The sequence below is a fragment of the Lepisosteus platostomus genome, unplaced genomic scaffold (genome assembly GCF_059453375.1).
Source record: "Lepisosteus platostomus isolate fLepPlt1 unplaced genomic scaffold, fLepPlt1.hap1 Scaffold_65_H1, whole genome shotgun sequence".
NCBI lineage: Eukaryota > Metazoa > Chordata > Actinopteri > Semionotiformes > Lepisosteidae > Lepisosteus > Lepisosteus platostomus.
Genome location: NW_028291679.1, coordinates 466,765 through 474,284, shown reverse-complemented (window position 1 = coordinate 474,284; position 7,520 = coordinate 466,765).

Sequence of the window (7,520 nt, the reverse complement as noted above, 5' to 3'; positions counted from 1 at the left end):
ATGAAATTGTTCATTAAACAAGACACATTGTTTTAAATGTATGCAATACGACGACACTAAAAACAACACTGAAACTTTTCATTGAAATACTGGACGAGATTGTGCATATTCAATGGATTTCTCCTGGTGCCTTTTTTCATCAGTCTTTTCATATTCTTGTTCTCTACTCAGGTGTCTCCTGTTCCTTTGGTGATGTCTGCTGTACACACATGGTATCATACACTTGAGCAAAGTGTGATACCACCGTTTGTTCTTCTCCTAAAATAAAGATGAACATTGACAAAAGTCAGAAGCACTCTTTTCTTTGACAGACGAACAAAACAATGCAAGAATAACCATACTCTCTGTTCCTTACTCATTTCTACCTACCTGTTTGACCACTTTGTCTGCTTCAGTCAGGACAGGGTGCTGGGGCTGACTCTGAGCAATCTGAGAAGAGCTCTCTGTGATCTTCTCCCCTACAGTGGCTACATTGTACTCTGTTTGAAATCCAGGTATCGCCTCCGGTAAGTTCCTCGGTCTTTTTTGGGACTTGAAAGGGTAGAATCCTTTTGTGACTACATTTCATTGTCATGCACTGATATGTTCTGGTTTGTGTTCGATTACTGCAGGCGTTCAAGTACTTTCTTTTTGTTCTAGATTGGCAGTGTTTGAGATGGTAGGAACTTGTCATATTCTCAACTTATTTTCTCTATGAGACTCTGAATGCTCTGTAAACATACTATTTTAGCAATTCTTAGAAATCTGAAAGCAGTGTTACCTGTATCATTTTTTGTCTTGGTAGTAGTATTGCAGCTCCAACATCAGCACTTAAATAATGGTTTGTGATGTTACTTGTCCTTGGAGTTAGTATACTCCTGAGAAGTCAAGAGAAATCTTACGTAAGCATTAATTATGTTTCACTTTTGAAAGCAAAGTACGTGTCAAGTACTTTGAAGGCATTTGTTGATACTTTTAAGCACTTTCGTTGATTATTATTATCCTTCAATTAGTTATTACAAGTCCATTATTCCCTACATGATCTCACTCCATATTCAGTGTAGCTCCACTCTACGAAGATGAATTTGCTAATTAATCAGTCAGGGACACAGCTTATACTTCAGTAGTCTTAGATCATTTAATGATGATTATTGTACTTTATAACTAGCAAAATCCCCATATCCTGTTCATTGCCCCATTTCCGGTCATGTGGATTGACTTATGCCTGAAGTGGTTAATTCTCACCTTGACATCTCGTAGAACAACTGAATCTCTACCAAGGGTGAATGTGTCCTTCCTCTTAATGTCTAAAAGAAAAGGTTAAAATTCATTGAAGCAAAATGCAACAACCCAAAATGTTGGGGAGGTCGTTTCCACAGTTATTTCATAAGACAGTGCTTGGAGTGAAACTACATGACCATGGTGAAGAAGTAAAAACACTTTACCTTGTTCCTCCTGACTGATGTCCTTATGCGTGTTTTGCACAGTTGAGCGTTTTGTGTCTTGTCGTCTGTGTAGGCAACAGCCCTCTTCCCTGGGATAGAACTAGATGATATTTAGACACGTTAATTTGACTTCTCCATTGCTCACATTGATGTGGATATGATTATAATGCTCTGTTTTGTGGGCTTCCCAAGAAAACAATAAATCCCTTACTACTTGTTCGAAATGCAGTAGCACAGATCCTAACAAATACAAGAAAGAGAATATCATTCCTGTTTTGAAAAAACTTCACTGGTCACCTGTATTATCTAGGATAAATTTGAAAGTTCTTTTACTTGTTTTTAAAGCTTTAAGCGACCTAGCACGTCTGTACCTTACTGAATGTCTGTCTTCATATGTTCCTATACGTGACCTGAGATCTGCACATACTGGCCTACTGCAAATACCACATGTGAAATGCAGAAAGAGTGGAGAGGCTGCTTTTTGTTTTTATGCTTCTAAATTATGAAACTCACTTCCACTTTTTATTAGGCAGTCAAGCTCGGTACATTGTTTTAAAAAACATTTGAAAATGTTGCTTTTAGTTAAAGTGGTTCTTTGTTCTTTCTATTTCTGTTTCTTTTTTTAGTTCTCTTTAATTGTTCTTATTTTATTACGACTTTCCTAATTTGTATTTATTTAATTGACATGTATGTTGCTTTACTGTATTGCTGTATTTTCCTTGACAACTGAAAGTATATCTCTCAATTTTAATATTTTATTTTTACGCTTGCTTTTTAAAGCACCAAAGCACTATTTGTATGAAAGGTGCTCTATAAATAAAGTTTATTATTATTATTTTTAATATTATTATTATACTTTGTTACATTTTTGGTTAGGACAAAGATTCTAGTAGAGGTGGCCTCTTTTACCCCGTTCCAAAAAATTGGAAAACTACCTTCAGGATTCACTGACAATGACCATCTACTGTCTCCTCTAACTGTGTATTGTCATCATGCATATCTTGTGTATTATTTATTGTAGTTGGTTTTGTCATTCTGTAAAGAAGCCACCTTTCAAGGCACTATATAAAATAGTTTGTTATTATTATTTACATTTTTCATCGTAAAATCTGGCGAAGAGTCTTAAGAGAATATCAAAGAACACGTTGCTCTTACCTTTCCATTCCAAGAAATACCCTCAGCTCGGATTGCAGAGATTGACCTCTCTGTCTCAAATTCTGAGAAACATAGACTCGATTGAAAAATGACCATTTCCTAAGATTCACATAACATCACCAGTCAACATTTGCCACTTGACATCAATAGAAACCATAGAGTACATGACATTTCCAATCAGTTTTCTTTCAAGGTACAATACCAATCGCCTTGCCAGAAGAGTTATACTGCGGTAGATAAATATTACAAATGTCAGATGCACGCAGAGTTGTTTGGATTACTATGAAAAGATTGGCAAATATATTTATGTTCATTATATTTCTTGGAGTGACAGAGCTAAAGAGAAAAAAATACTTACCTTTATCTCTGCAGACAGGATCGCAAGGGATTCCCTTATACTGGGTTCCTATATAACAAATAATACATTATTCAAAAAACATGATATTTCTCTGTCCATTGGCAGCATGATTGTTTATCATTACAGTTTTAGTTAGCTTTAATTTTGTAAACCCCAAGTAAACATAGTTTGTGCCTTTCTCTGAACTTTTTGGCATTTCAATTCAGTTGTTTGTAAGCTTATTTTACAGTTGCTAGGTTGATGAAGTTCCTGAACTGTGCAGTATTTCTTTTGGGTTTGGTGCGAATCATATTCTAGCGGTTGGGGGGAAAAAGCACAGGTGCCATCCCACCATTAAACGCTGAAACTTACCTTAGCCGATTCTTCAACTAAACCAGACATGTTAACTAAGTGTTACAGTATGTTTCAAAGTGTGTATTTTAGCAAACACAACTGAAGTTCTGTTGTCTCCTTGGAGACACCTGGAACTGGTGTGATGCTGGTTCTATGACATCATTCGTTCTAAATGTAAATGCAGGTATTGGCACAACATAGTAAATTGATGTAAAGTTATGGATCCATTTATGATTTTCACTCAGTTTGAAAGAGTTCCTGTCGTGTGGTTAAAGTTTGTGTTACGGAGGGTTAACTGGGGTTCTGGCTACTAGTTAGGCTTGGTCATTCAGTCATCTGGTTCATGAAATAGGAAGCTAAGAGATCTGTGTTTTAGTTTTACTGTTTGTTTTTGTTCCATAGAATAAGAAATGTTTCATTAATATTAGTAATAGAGTAGCTGTTTCTCTAAACAGTGTGTGTCAGTTTGCACTGCAGGTGTGCCAGGTAGAGACCATTTAAGAACCCAAAAATATGCTGTCATTTACTGCCGTGGCTAATTTCTGTTAACCTTGTCTCTCACTCACTTTGATGAGCAAAATGTTCATACATAAAGCATACATTTCTGATTGGTCAGAAGAAGCTTCTTAACATATAAGGTATAAACAAAGTCAGAAAGTTAGGCACTTAGGTCAGCCTTAGGCAGTTAACCAAGACCATAATCCGATAAGAAGCTATTCCCTTTCATGTTGCTAAATCACATGTAGGATACATGAGTTACACCTCCACTTAAGAGACCTTAAAGAGACCTTGGCCAGCCAGGAGTGTAGAAAACCGTAAAACAGTTCTTGAGGACCTAATTGTTAACTCTTAACAGGCAAAGGTTCCTTCAGTCCTTTGAGAAATATTTTAGAATTGAACTAAAGTGTGTTTCCGATACAGGAGCATATGTCTGTCAGGGCCTGTTGGAGAGGCCCTGCATGAGAACCCCTGGCTGCAGTTCCACATCCCCCTGAAAGTAAATAGAGCCATAAGCACGGAGCTAAGGACACTGCTCCAGGACATGCTGGCTGTCGATCCTGACCAGCGACCAGAAGCCATCCAGCAGAAGAAGCAAGTCAGGCAAGCCATGGCACGAGAGAAAACATCTTTGTAGTGACTGATAGCAAGATGTCCGTGACCAAGGGCAATTCGTCTGAGTAAAGTCTGATTTCATTTTTATGTCCCGAAAGGCCACTGCCTTTGTGCTGTAGATTTCTGATTTAGACGGGCATTTCTATGGACAACTTTGACTTTTCTGTGGGTCCAATGAAAATAAGTTTTTTAACTTATTCTTTGTTACAGTTTTCGAAAGTTTAAAGACATTCACTGAGTTGACGATAAAGGAAAAGTTTCATCTTTCACCTCTTGGAAGGTAGGCCGGTCAGAGGTACAATATATGTCTTCATCCTCCATGTTTGTAACTACAGGTTTCACAGTGTTGAGCTAAGACACAAAAACACCTACAAATGGCAGTTCCAAATGTATAAACCTGGGCTGAAAAAGTGTGTACAGTATATACTCTGTGTAGGTCTGATAAAAGTATTCGAGTCAAAGTGTCATATGGATACAAATTCTCATGATTTTGTATTGTGTGTTTTTTCTCTGTTCTGCTTTATTGAAAGAAATCAGATGCTCTTCCTGAAACTTACCTTAGCTGATTCTTCAGCTAAACCAGACAGACTTCTGAAATTCTCAAATATTATCAAATCTTGTTGGTGCAGAGGTGGTGGAGCCCATTACCAACAGACTCACAGCTGAAATTGCTGTGAAAAGGGCTTCTACCAAATATTAACATGTGAGTGAAAATGTATACAATAGTAATATTTCCTTTTTTCCCATTGAAAGTATAACATATGTGGTGTGAGAAAGAGGTCCTCATTTAATTGCATGAAACTCTGGCACTGGCGCAACAAACTGAACAAAGTTCAAGGGGGTATACGCTTTCTGTAGACACTTTATTTCCTCTTTTTCCATACTCTAAGAAATGATTTGGGAAACCTGTGGGACACTGGAGGTCATTATACATGAGCCTCTTTCTGCACCTTTTAAGCCATTGAAACCTAGTTGCCTTGTTACAAGGTCTAATATTACAGTAGGTGTGGTTTCCGTCTCCTAATTTCTGAGAATGATCAAATTGGGGAATAAGTTGTAGGGGAATACCACTCTTGCACTTCTAAGAAAAGACTATCTCAAATGAAACTCGCTATAGAAAGACATCTTGTTGAAAAATTCTTTATTTTTTGTCATTTCTAAAGAAAAAACATTCATCAAGTCCTTCACAAATGTTTTGTTTGTGACTTTCTCTGTTGTTCCCTTTCACACTCAACTGAACTATGTGTTATGTCTTGTAAACGTAATCAAACATTTCACTTTGGTGTGGGTTAACACAAACCCATATTATATGAAACATTCAGTTTTTCATTCACGTTTTTTCTAACAATTGCATCCATGCTAGGACTACAGTAAACAACACTTTTTACTAAAGTAAATGAAATTGTTCATTAAACAAGACACATTGTTTTAAATGTATGCAATACGACGACACTAAAAACAACACTGAAACTTTTCATTGAAATACTGGACGAGATTGTGCATATTCAATGGATTTCTCCTGGTGCCTTTTTTCATCAGTCTTTTCATATTCTTGTTCTCTACTCAGGTGTCTCCTGTTCCTTTGGTGATGTCTGCTGTACACACATGGTATCATACACTTGAGCAAAGTGTGATACCACCGTTTGTTCTTCTCCTAAAATAAAGATGAACATTGACAAAAGTCAGAAGCACTCTTTTCTTTGACAGACGAACAAAACAATGCAAGAATAACCATACTCTCTGTTCCTTACTCATTTCTACCTACCTGTTTGACCACTTTGTCTGCTTCAGTCAGGACAGGGTGCTGGGGCTGACTCTGAGCAATCTGAGAAGAGCTCTCTGTGATCTTCTCCCCTACAGTGGCTACATTGTACTCTGTTTGAAATCCAGGTATCGCCTCCGGTAAGTTCCTCGGTCTTTTTTGGGACTTGAAAGGGTAGAATCCTTTTGTGACTACATTTCATTGTCATGCACTGATATGTTCTGGTTTGTGTTCGATTACTGCAGGCGTTCAAGTACTTTCTTTTTGTTCTAGATTGGCAGTGTTTGAGATGGTAGGAACTTGTCATATTCTCAACTTATTTTCTCTATGAGACTCTGAATGCTCTGTAAACATACTATTTTAGCAATTCTTAGAAATCTGAAAGCAGTGTTACCTGTATCATTTTTTGTCTTGGTAGTAGTATTGCAGCTCCAACATCAGCACTTAAATAATGGTTTGTGATGTTACTTGTCCTTGGAGTTAGTATACTCCTGAGAAGTCAAGAGAAATCTTACGTAAGCATTAATTATGTTTCACTTTTGAAAGCAAAGTACGTGTCAAGTACTTTGAAGGCATTTGTTGATACTTTTAAGCACTTTCGTTGATTATTATTATCCTTCAATTAGTTATTACAAGTCCATTATTCCCTACATGATCTCACTCCATATTCAGTGTAGCTCCACTCTACGAAGATGAATTTGCTAATTAATCAGTCAGGGACACAGCTTATACTTCAGTAGTCTTAGATCATTTAATGATGATTATTGTACTTTATAACTAGCAAAATCCCCATATCCTGTTCATTGCCCCATTTCCGGTCATGTGGATTGACTTATGCCTGAAGTGGTTAATTCTCACCTTGACATCTCGTAGAACAACTGAATCTCTACCAAGGGTGAATGTGTCCTTCCTCTTAATGTCTAAAAGAAAAGGTTAAAATTCATTGAAGCAAAATGCAACAACCCAAAATGTTGGGGAGGTCGTTTCCACAGTTATTTCATAAGACAGTGCTTGGAGTGAAACTACATGACCATGGTGAAGAAGTAAAAACACTTTACCTTGTTCCTCCTGACTGATGTCCTTATGCGTGTTTTGCACAGTTGAGCGTTTTGTGTCTTGTCGTCTGTGTAGGCAACAGCCCTCTTCCCTGGGATAGAACTAGATGATATTTAGACACGTTAATTTGACTTCTCCATTGCTCACATTGATGTGGATATGATTATAATGCTCTGTTTTGTGGGCTTCCCAAGAAAACAATAAATCCCTTACTACTTGTTCGAAATGCAGTAGCACAGATCCTAACAAATACAAGAAAGAGAATATCATTCCTGTTTTGAAAAAACTTCACTGGTCACCTGTATTATCTAGGATAAAT